General features: G+C 40.0%; 1 long non-coding RNA gene and 1 other non-coding gene across 2 annotated transcripts; one reads left to right on the top strand and one right to left on the bottom strand.

The window, feature by feature from the left end:
* Nucleotides 1–207: 207 nt before the first annotated feature.
* On the bottom strand, nt 208–311 carry LOC118153239 (U6 spliceosomal RNA). Its single transcript, XR_004742496.1, has one exon. It is a non-coding gene; the product is annotated as a U6 spliceosomal RNA (small nuclear RNA).
* Nucleotides 312–5,577: 5,266 nt separating this feature from the next.
* Nucleotides 5,578–7,832, top strand: LOC118152686 (uncharacterized). The gene is made up of 2 exons (XR_004741415.3): nt 5,578–5,898; nt 6,229–7,832. It is a non-coding gene; the product is annotated as an uncharacterized LOC118152686 (long non-coding RNA).
* Nucleotides 7,833–12,622: the final 4,790 nt, after the last annotated feature.

Genomic DNA, 12,622 nt, shown 5'->3' with positions numbered 1-12,622 from the left:
ACTAAAGCATATATAGAAGTATTCACTTATATCTGCAATTTACTTTTAAAAATGATAAGAAAACTGTGTATAAGTATTATAATAAATGTATTTTCTGCTATTAACTACAACTTTCAAAGGGTAATAGTTGTATTATTTTAGAATTATTTATATACAAGTATTTAAACGTAGTTTATAAATATGTCATTTTTTTTCTTTTTTCTTTTAAAAAATATGGAATGCTTCACGAATTTGCGTGTCATCCTTGCGCAGGGGCCATGCTAATCTCTGTATCGTTCCAATTTTAGTATATGTGCTGCCGAAGCGAGCACATAAATGTCATTTTAAGCACCATTTCCTCAGAGAGGCCTTTTCTGAAAAACACACCCCCATCATCTAAACTCTATCTTCTTCCCCTTATTCTTTGTCATAGCACTCTTTTACTATCATGAAACATCACAATTTTAAACTGTGCTGTGGCAGGCCAGGTCTCACTAATAGCTGAACAGGCAGTCCTCCATGACAACTGTTTCAGTACTGACTGAGTGGTTAAGTTAAATATTAAAAGTTGTTGGAAGGCAGGATGCGGTGGCTCACGCTTGTAATCCCAGCACTTTGGGAAGCTGAGGCAGGCGGATCACCTGAGGTTAGGAGTTTGACCAGCATGGCCAACATGGTGAAATCCCGTCTCTACCAAAAATACAAAAATTAGCTGGACATGGTGGCGGGTGCCTGTAATCCCAGCTACTCAGGAGGCTGAGGCGGGAGAATTGCCTGAACCCAGGAGGCGGAGGTTGCCGTGAGCCGAGATCACGCCATTGCACTCCAGCCTGGGTAACAAGAGTGAAACTCCGTCTCAAAGAAAACACACACAAAAAAAACAAAAACAAAACAAAACAAAACAAAAGATGATAGAGCCAGTGGCCTTATACAGAGGCTGGCAGGTAACAAAAGCTCACTGAGAGGTTTGCCTAGCTTTTCCTAGGCCTTGAAACATGACAAGATAATGAAGGAATTCTTAACAGGATCCGTTTAGGATTAAACAAGTTTTATTGGGGGTCTGAAGAAACTCCCCAAACCTCCATGGTTTAGCAAGGAGACAAGATAAGGGTAATCAGCCCTGGCACCTGGACCCATCTAGATTAAGTAAATTTACTGATGTTCCAGAGGAAGGTCTTCAGGACACAGACTTTAGTTATAGGTTAGAAGTTAATAACTTACGTCTTTCAATGAATGCACACTTGCACGTAGACATACAGCTTAGAAGGTATATAAGCTCTGCAAAACTCTGTAATTTTGAGTTGGTCTGCTGATATTCTCCCCGCACCCAGTTACAGAAGTAAACTCTCTTCTTTCCCAGTTCATCTGCGTCTTGTCATTGGGCAGTGAAAATAAGCAGCCCAATCCTCGGTTCAGTCCGGGAGCAGTGCATTCATTTATGTGGCTCTTCATTTAACACTAGCCTCCTGCCACCCAACTAGGCTATAAGCTCTATGAGAAATATCCTGTCTTTTGCTTATTATTTTGTTCCAGCACCTACCACAGTACCTGATACCTCGTAGGCACTTAATAAATATTTATTAAATCTATTCATATTTCCCCAGAACTTGGGCTAAGAGATGAACTAATTTGCTCAAAGTCTTATGACCAGCACACTAATATTTTGAAAGAAAAAATGAATGACTTAACGAATGAACTAGTAAGTGAGGAATTCAAACCCCTCATCCAGGCTGTTGGTCTTCCCTTCCCTTCCCTTCCCCTCTCCCTTTGTTCATCTCTTTCTCTCTATGTCTCCTTTCCTGGTAATGTTTCACAATCTCTACTACAGCTTTTCTGTCCTTCTAAGCTCTGGAACTCTGCAATACAATTACTAATGCAATTACTAAAACTATGAGCCTCAAAAAAAAAAGCATAATAGCCATTGTTTTTTATTATTGCAACAGTATTCTTTCTAAGCACAGTTAAAGGAAACAGCTTTCTTTAATCATGCAACAACATGTTAAATTGAGCTGTTAACAGACTTTAAAAGTTGAAGTAAATATTTGCAGACTTACATTGGCCTTTGAGGCAAAATTACTTTATAATCATATGAATACAGAACAGCCCTGAAGCTGTATAAACCAGCCATAACTTGAAAACCAAACCTTGGAAATCTCAAAACATATTACTGTAGTTAAAATGTAATGACCCTACACCTCCTTTCTACATCTAGAAAATCCAAGATTGGATAAAAGAGAAGAAACCCTTATTGAGGAGTCTGTCTTTAAGCAGAATTTAGGTTATTTTCTTATGAAGGGGAAAAAAAACCCCAGGATTTATAAGCAGCTTTAAGTGTAATATACTAATATGAATTATTCATTTCTTACATATTTGACATCATCAAATGTACCAGATTTCTGAAAAACATGACTACTTGTACTTTTTCCCTCTTGTTTTACATTCTATGTGTTTTCTACCATCCTGCGCTTGGAACCTTATATTAGTGTGGTCTTCCTGAAGAACATTATAGTGTAATATTATCAAAGGCATACCACTCATTATTGTTTTCATCCCAAGTAAATTCTGAAAAAAATAAAAACCTTAACCACATAACAACATGGAAAGTCAATTTAAAATAACAGTCAAATTTCTTTAACATTATGACACTATTTTGGTGTACTGAATAAATCTCATAAATCTCTCATAAACCCTTCAGGCTTTAGGCATATAGATCTAAGGATCTATAGATTCATAATGAAAACTACAGACCCTCAAAGGGAACTAAAGCATCTGTCTTTTAATTATTCATGCTGATTAACCTATTCCATATTTAAGAAGGAAGCAGTATGCTTAAATGGGGAAAAATAATTTTCTACTATAACTGTCCAATTTTATCTTCAGCTGGAGCAAAGGAAAATTCTCTAAGAGCTGGTAGCTCTTTTGACCAGTGGAGTCACAGCACCTGTAGGTAAATTATTAGCAAAACTAACCAGAAGACAGTCTGACACTTTCATAACAATAGGTGCTCTCTATTATTTCAAAATAGCATCTACAATGATCAAATTTATTATGTTTATTTTCTGTCTTCTCTTTATAGAAGGAAAGCTTCATGACAGCCGAAATGTTGCCCTTCTCAGTCACCCAATATCCCCAGCACCGAAAACAGGACCCATACAGAGTGGGTACCTAGTTTTTGTCAAATAAACACGCACAAATTTAATCTAACTGGTAGATAATTGCCTTAGTTATAAAACTGTGGTACTTTACGTATTATCCAAACTCTCAAACTAAGTTCCTTGCAACCCAGATCAACATTGGTACTAACTTTATAGCAGGTTTATGAACATATATAACCCGTTATTAAATATTAAAAGACAACTGTAAAAGATTTTTTTTTTGAGATGGAGTCTCACTCTGTCACCCAGGCTGGAGTGTGGCACAATCTTGGCTCACTGCAACCTCTGCCTCCTAGGCAACCTCTGCCTCCTAGGTTCAAGCAATTCTTCTGCCTTTGCCTCCTGAGAAGTTGGGATTACAAGCCTGCACCACCATGCCTGGCCAATTTTTTTTTTTTTATTTTTAGTAGAGACAGGGTTTCACCGTGTTCTTAAGTTATTTGTTTTGCATAATGAAAAAAGAAAACAGTGCCAGATGTAACCTCAATAATAATTTATCTTCAAGGACAAATTCTCACATTCAAGGTTTCAGCTATTGCCATCCCCATTGCAATCAAATTATGACTCAGAAAAACTACCAGATTTCCCACTACAAATGCCTACAACTACAGGATTGTGCCCCTGACCTTAACTGAACACAGCATGAGCAGTGATTAGTTCCCTGTACTTGGAAATGGTTCATGATCTCCCACAAAAGTTGCATTGGGTTTTCCTGGACTGGAAAAATAGCTTTGTTGTTTTTTTTCTTTTTTTTTTTTGTAGAGGTGAAATCCTTTCGTCTTTAAAAGACAGTTGTGGGGTTGTGGCGGGTGGAAAGGGAATGGGGAGATGTTAGTCAAAGGGTAAAAAGTTTCAGTTAGGAGTAAGTTTTAGAAATACCACATAGCATGGTGACTATAGTTCATAATGTATATTCACAATGGCTAAAAGAGTAGATTAAAAGTATTCTCATCAAAAAGAAGTATGTGAGATGATGGATATGTTGGCCTAATTTGATGATTCCACAATATATTGAAACATTACATTGTATCCCATTGCATATACGATACACATTTTTTTTTCTTTTGAGATGGAGTCTCGCTCTGTTGCCCAGGCTGAAGTGCAGTGGCGTGATCTTGACTCACTGCAACCTGGGCCTTGTGGGTTCCAGTGATTTTCCTGACTCAGCCTCCCAAGTAGCTGGGAGTACAGGTGCCTGCCACCATGCCTGGCTAGTTTTTGTTTTTGTTTTTTTTTTTTTTTGGAAAAAAAGAAAAAAAAAAAAGAATGAAGGAGAGGAAGAAAGAGGAAGAGGAAGAGAGAACGGGAGTGTTGCTTTATTGCCCAGGCTAGAATGCAGTCCAAAAATGGGTATTGAAAACCTCTTTTATGCCAATAATTGTGCTTAATAATGGAGACAGGAAAAAATGAGGGTAGAAAATAACAAACAAGTAGCCAACCAATATTTCATTTAAACCTGTGAGTAGGTGTGATGTGGTACTGATAAGAGTGTATATTTTGTGAATTTAAAGTGGAGAGTTCTATAAATGTTTATTAAGTTTACTTGTTCCAGATCTGATCTTTGTTGTCTGGACAGAGAGCTTTCATTTCTGATACCATCAATTTTGAGGAATTATATTATGAAATGATACTGTTTTATTTCCTTGGATTTACTTTAAGGATTGTCTTTAGAGATAATTTTCTTTAAAATGAAATGATCACTTGAGAGTCTTCTAGCTATGCTAACTTTCAAGTTACTTTAATCTCTCAGATCTGTACTTCAAGTGACTGGTGATTCGACTCCTAACCAATCTATCTTTTGGTCTTACCCTGTATCTTCCTCCATCAGCACGTGACATAGATATTATTCTGAAACCCAAAGATTGTGAACAAGGAAATCAAAGTGTATACAGAGAGAAATAGAAATGTATTTAAAAAGCAAGCTAAAAACAGTATTAAATTGAAGAGTTTATTTTGTAGTCTTGGCCCAGTAAAGATTTTGAAACTGACATTTGAATAAATTATACCATTGCTCTTGAGACAGGGAGGATCCAGAATTTGCAGTCAAAAGAAATGGGATTAAGTGCAGTCTCTGTCATTAAATGTTTCTCTAAGAAATGAATCTGTTATTAGAAGTAATGGGGCACAAGACTGGAATAATAAACACTGGGGACTATAAAAGGTGGAAGAGTGGGGAGGGGGTGAAAGTTGAAAAATTACCTATTGAATACAGTGTTCAGTATTCAGGTGATGGGTATGCTAGAAGCCCATAGTGCAGCATATGCATGTAAGAAAGTGGCACTTGTACCCCCTAAATATACAAACATAAATAAATAGAAAAAAAAAGTAGTGGGACATGGAAAGAAAATTATGAAAGAGCAAATTAAGTTTGTAAAAAAGGTACCATAAATTTATATGTTTATCTACTATAAGTTTATGCAAAACAAATCAAAACTGTGAAAAAGATAAGACTCTAATGTAAAGTATGTAATATTTTGCAGAACAAGGTACATTGTAGGTATATGAAAAGGATTCGTTCCATCACCTCTTATGCCTTCCTTTCTTCTGTTAAAGCACTTCCCAAGCTGAAAAGGTCAACTTCGGTTTCAGGTGTTATTGTTTGTACGGTTTCATATTGCTTTTAGCAATGTGAGGGAAGTGGAATGAACTTGGACTTTGAAGGCAAACTAACCTGGAATCGAATCCTGGTTCTGCTGTTTGCAAGCATGATCTTTGAGTGTGCTTCCTCATCTGTGAGCTTCAACTTCCTCCTCTGTAAACCAAGGTAATTCCTTATAGAAGTCTTACCCAAACTTTTTCATAACATTGTACACTTTGAAAATGAGAATCTTTTTACTGCAAAGGAAGTTGCCACCTACACTGGGACGTGACCAGATCAGGGAGCTCTGATCACCTGAATGAAGTCCTGCTTTGCTTTCACAAGGGCTGAAGGCAATTGGCATTTTGGCACTTGGTAACTATACAGGGGACATTAATGTTCTGGGCACACTGTCTGAGAAGCTCTGCTTTACTTAGTTTGTGGAGAGGAAGAAATATAAGCCTTTCTGATTATAACAGATGTTGAATAATTTCTTAATTCTCCTTCCTTCTCCAGATCAAAGACAAACAGAGCAACCTACTTACCCAGTGCCCTTCCCCTTGGCAGAACACTCCTCTGAAGGATGACAGTTTGACTGTGCCAAGGCAGAGCTGCCCACACCAAATGAGCCTCCATGGCAACCCTCTGAAGAGGAACTCACTGGCCTACCTTTCCTTGACAGCCGTGGCCTGCCTGCCTTGAAGCATGACTCCACAATGCCCCTACCCAAGGCCATGGAGAATGCTGCTGCTAAGGAAGCTGTTTTCTATTTAGTCCAGGTTTCTGCTTGGAGAGGAAGAAGGTAGAGTAGTCAGCGAAAGTTTGTCTGAATGCTACTTGCAGAAATAACACTGGCAGCAGTCACAAAACTTTAAAAATTTAAGTGTCAGCGAGGTGGCTTTTGGTGGCCAGATGAAAGCTGTTAAACCCAGCTTTTACAAGTGTTGGGCTTTTGAGTAACAGGGGAGTGTCTTTCTGGAAAAGTCTGAAACCTCTTGCCATTGTAGCAGCAAAGGCATCCATGCCTAGATGATTTCCAAGCCCACTGCTACTTGTTGCAGTCTAGCAGTGTTGTGTTTTCTGAAATGCCTACCTTTTCTTGATTGATGCAAAAGAAGTACCAATTTATTAAGCTCCTAATATGTGCCAGATGCTCCATGTTTGTTACTTTTGATCTTCACAGCCACTCAGCAACTTACTGCTTCTCCTCACTCCCAATTATATGGATGAGGAAACTGAAGCAGAGTAGTTGGCCTAAGATTACAGAAGGAGGGGCCAGAGTTGGGATTCTTACTCAGTTCTAATACACAGTACGCCACATTTCCTGTCTACTAGTAACAAAGCTTCTAAGAAATCTGAGTTTTCACTTGTCAAAACTAAATTTTTAAGAAATGTATACAGGAGTACTAAGTACTCTATAGTTTAATGTTAATATTGGCACAAGTATATAACTAGTTTCTCATGGACTGGCATAACACACTTCGGAGGGCAGACCAGGCCTGGATGAGTATGTGAACCCCAAATATTTGAGATAGGTCTCAGTTAACTTAGAAAGTTTATTTTGCCCAAATTGAGGATGCACACCCATGACACAACCACATCAGGTGCCCCTGATGACATGTGCCCAAGGTGGTCAGGGCACAGCTTGGTTTTGTACATTTTAGGGAGACATGAGCATCAATCAGTATGTAAGATGTACATTGCTTGAGTCCAGAGAGGCGGGACAACTTCAGCAGGGAGGGGGCTTCCAGGTCATATGTAGGTGAGAGATAAATGATTGCATTCCTTTGAGTTTCTGATTCGTCTTTCCAAATGAGGCAATGAGATATGCATTTATCTCAGTGAGCAAGGGGTGACCTTGAATAGAATGGGAGGCAGGTTTGCCCTAAACAGTTCCTAGCTTGACTTTTCCTTTTAGCTTAGTGATTTTGGGGCCCCAAGATTTGTTTTCCTTTCACAAGTAAGTGGTCACAAGAAAAACAGAAACAGGATTAAGAAAGGGCCCTAACCCGTCCTTTCATGGGCTCCATCAGCACATTAGACAGGAGTATACTAAATGGCTACGTAGACATATTTGTGCCTGTGATAATTGCAAATAAAATGATGCTAACCATTTTAAATGTTCAGTTCTTCTCAACTATTCATTTTGATGATCTTGGAAACCCTTACAAATATTTAAAGATAAGCATTCATGTAATATTTACAGTTCATCATAATACATTGTGAACCCCAAATATCTGAGATGGGTTACAGTCAATTTTGCCAAGGTTAAGGACGTGCCCATGACACAGCCTCAGGAGGTCCTAATGACATGTGCTCAAGGTAGCTGGGGTACAGCTTGCTTATATTCATTTTAGGGAGACAGGAGATATCAATCTATATGGGTAAGATGTACATTGGCTCGGTCCAGTAAGGGGCACAGAGGGCGATTCTCTTGAATCTTTGATCAGCCTTTTACCATATACACAATTTAGTCTGACTCAGTGAATCTGCATTTTTATATAAACGATAAGACAGAGAAAGCAATCAGATACGTATCTGTCTCAGATAAGCCTCAGACTTTGAGATCTGTCTGTCCTATGTCCGCATGGAAATTCCTTGTGGGCAAATTGTGAGGGAGATATGTAGGCTTTTATCTTTGTAGCTATTTTATTTAGGAATAAAATGAGATGCAGGCAGGTTTGCCTGACATAGTTCCCAGCTTGATTTTTCCCTTGGCTTAGTGATTTGGGGGACCCAAGATTTATTTTCCTTTCACAACATATAGACCAAGGTTTTGCAACCTTGATACTACTGACATTTTGAGTAGGATAATTCTTTGTTGTGGGGCCATCCTGTGCATTGTAAAATAAGATTTTAGGTGAGTTGAATTATTTTTCCTGAAGGTAACTACTACATTTGAGTTTAAGTGCTAAAATAAGTGGCAGGGGGCATTGTATGTGAAAAAATACTTTCTGGAAGTATGATTTTTTTTTTAATTTTAGGAACTGGTCTTATCTAAGCAAAATTGCTCAGTTATTCAGTACAATTGTCTTTCTACATAGATGTAATTATAACTAGCATGTTTTCACATCTCATTATTCATGAATGGGTGGTTATAGGGTGCCAAATTTCTTATTTGTTATCTAATCTAGAACGAACTTTATATATATTTATGTGAACTAAAGTGAATGAAATGGAAGAAAAGAGGCAGAGACTAAGATCAGATATCTTTTTCTTTACTTTTATTTTCTTTGAGACGGAGTCTTGTTCTGTTGCCAGGCTGGAGTGCAGTGGCACGATCCCAGCTCACTGACCTCCACCTCTTGGGTTCAAGCGATTCTCCTGCCTCAGGTTCCCTAGTAGCTGGGACTACAGGTACACACCACCACGCCCAGCTAATTTTTGTATTGTGCGTGTGTGTGTGTGTGTGTGTGTGTGTGTGTGTGTGAGTGTTTTTTTTTTTTTTTTGGATACGGAGTTTCGCTGTTGTTACCCAGGCTGGAGTGCAATGGTGCGATCTCTGCTTACCGCAACCTCTGCCTCCTGGGTTCAAGGAATTCTCCTGCCTCAGCTGCCTGAGTAGTTGGGACTACAGGAATGCGCCACCATGCCCAGCTAATTTTTGTATTTTTAGTAGAGACGGGGTTTCACCATGTTGATCAGAATGGTCTCGATCTCTTGACCTCATGATCCACCTGCCTCAGCTTCCCAAAGTGCTGGGATTCTAGGCATGAGCCACCATGCCCGGCCTAATTTTTGTATTTTTAGTACAGATGGGGTTTCACCATGTTGATCAGGATGGTCTCCATCTCTTGACGTGATCCACCTGCCTCGGCCTCCCAAAGTGCTGGGATTGCAGGCGTGAGCCACCACACCTGGCCCCTAAAATCAGAAATGTTTAAAAGGGTAAATATGTGCCTTAACAGCCTCACTCACATTTTGACACTTGACCTATTTTAGCAATATTAATCATCCATGCTCAGTCAAATAATTTATATTACAGAAAAATCAGACAAGCATGATTTTCTGGCTTTGGGTGCTGTTTTTAAATAAAAAGACCCATAATTTGGAACAATAGCTGGATAATTTGGAGTGAAAAAACTGGATAACATCTACCATCTCCAAATTTAGAATGACAGAAATTGATTTCCAATAAGGTATATCAACAAAAAGAGTCAAACTCTCTAAAATATTTGAAGAGATTTATTTTGAGCCAAATATGAGTGGCCATGGGCTGTGACACAGCCCCAGGAGATCCTGAGAACATGTGCCCAAGGTTGTTGGGCTACATATAACTTGGTTTCATACATTTGAGGTGGATGGAAGACATTGATACATGAAAGATGTACATGGTCCAGTCCAGAAAAGTGCCCCAAAAATGTGAGACAATTTGGGAAACATGTGACAATTCAGGGTGATGGGGGTGTATTAGTCCATTTTCATGCTGCTGATAAAGACATACCTGGGACTGGAAGAAAAAGAGGTTTAACTGAACTTAAAGTTCCCTATGGCTGGGAGGACTCAGAATCAAGGTGGGAAGTGAAAGGCACTTTTTACATGGCAACAGCAAGAGAAAATGAGAAAGAAGAAAAAGCCAGAAACCCCTGATAAACCTGTCAGATCTCATGAGACTTATTTATCATCACAAAAATAGCATGGGAAAAACTGGCCCCCATGATTCAATTACTTCCCCGTGGGTACCTCCCAAAACAGGTGGGAATTCTGGGAGATACAATTCAAGTTGAGATTTGTGGTGGGACACAGCCAAACCATATCACTTTGCCCCAGCCCCTCCAAATCTTACGTCCTCACATTTCAAAACTAGTCATGCCTTCCCAACAGTCCCCCAAAGTCAAGGCATTTCAGCATTAACCCAAAAGTCCACAGTCCAAAGTTTCATCTGAGACGAGGCAAGTCTTTTCTGCCTATTAGCCTGTAAAACCAAAAGCTAGCTAGTTACTCCCTAAATACAATGAGGGTACAGGTATTGGGTAAATACAGCTCATCCAAACTGGAGAAATTGGCCAAAAGAAAGGGGTTACAGGGCCTATGCAAGTCTGAAATCCAGTGAGGCAGTCAAATTTTAAAGCTCCAAAATGATCTCCTTTGACTCCAGGTCTCACATCCAGGTCATGCTGATGTAAGAGGTGGGTGCCCATGGTCTTGGGAAGCTCTGCTCTGGTTGCTTTACAGGGTACAGCCTCCCTCTCAGTTGCTTTCATGGGCCGGCATTAAGTGTTTGCAGCTTTTCTAGGTGCACAGTGCAAGCTGTTGGTGGATCTACCATCCTGGGATCTGGAGGACAGTGGCCCTTTTCTCACAGCTCCACTAGGCAGTGCCCCAGTAGGGACTGTGTGTGGACGCTCTGACTCTGCATTTCCCTTCCGCTCTGCCCTAGCAGAGGTTCTCCATGAGGGCCCTGCCCTTGCAGCAAACTTTTGCCTGGGCATCCAGACATTTCCATACATCTTCTGAAATCTAGGCAGAGGTTCCCAAACCTTAATTCTTGACCTCTGCTCACCCGCAGTCTCAACATGATGTGGAAGCTGCCAAGGCTTGGGGCTTCCAGCCTCTGAAGTCATAGCCCAAGCTGTATATTAGCCCTTTTCAGTCATGGCTGGAGTGGCTGGGACACAGGCACCCAGTCCCTAGGCTGCATATGCATGGGGATCCTGGGCCCAGCTCACTAAACCACTTTTTCTTCCTGGGCCTCTGGGCCTGTGGTGGAAGAGGCTGCTATGAAGGTCTCTGACATGGCCTGGAGACATTTTCCCATGGTCTTTGGGATTAACATTAGGCTCTTTGCTACTTAAGCAGATTTCTGACACTGGCTTGAATGTCTCCCCAGAAGATGGATTTTCTTTTCTATCACATAGTCAGGCTGCAAATTTTTCAAACTTTTATGCCCTGCTTCCCTTATAAAACTGAATGCTTTTAACAGTTCCCAAGTCACCTCTTCAATGCATTGCTGCTTAAAAATTTCTTCCACTGGATATCCTAAATCATCTGTCTCAAGTTCAAAGTTACACAAATCTCTAGGGCAGGGGCAAATGCCACCAGTCTCTTTGCTAAAACATAACAAGAATCACCTTTATTCCAGTTCCCAAAAAGCTCCTAATTTCCATCTGAGACCACCTCAGCCTGGACCTTATTACCCATATTGCTGTCATCATTTTGGGCAAAGCCATTCAACAAGTCTCTAGGAAGCTCCAAACGTTCCCACATTTTCCTCTCTTCTTCTGAGCCCTCCAAACTGTTCCAACCTCTGCCTGTTACCCAGTTCCAATGTTGCTTCCACATTTTCAGGTATCTTTTCAGCAACACCAGTACTCTACTGGTACCAATTTGCTGTATTAGTCCGTTTTCACACTGCTGATAAAGACATACCCAAGACTGGGAAGAAAAGGAGGTTTAATTGGACTTATAGTTCCACATGGCTGGGGAGGCCTCAGAATCATGGCAGGAGGCAAAAGGCACTTCTTACATGGTGGTGGCAAGAGAAAATGAGGAAGAAGCAAAAGGGGAAACCCCGATAAATCCATCAGATCTGGTGAGACTTATTCACTATCACAAGAATCGCACAGGAAAGACTGGCCCCAATGATTCAATTACCTCCTTCAGGGCCCCTCCCAAAACAGGTGGGAATTCTGGGATATACAATTCAAGCTGAGATTTGAGTGGGGACACAGCCAAACTATATCAGGAAGTAAGTTCCAAGTCCCTCCTAATCTTTCAATAGATGGATTCAAACATTTTCTGAATGGCAATTGATTGAGTTTATCTAAGGACCTAGATTCAATAGAAGGGAATGTCTGGGTTAACATAAGGAGTTGTGGAGATCAAGGTTCTTATTGTGCACATGAAGCCTCCAGGTAGCAAACTTCAGATAGAATAAATTGTAAATGTTTGTTGGGAGACTTAAAAAGGT

This window comes from Callithrix jacchus, chromosome 4 (genome assembly GCF_049354715.1).
Source record: "Callithrix jacchus isolate 240 chromosome 4, calJac240_pri, whole genome shotgun sequence".
Taxonomy (NCBI): Eukaryota; Metazoa; Chordata; class Mammalia; order Primates; family Cebidae; genus Callithrix; species Callithrix jacchus.
The sequence above is the reverse complement of the archived record's forward strand: the minus strand, read 5'-3'. Positions and strand labels throughout refer to the sequence as shown.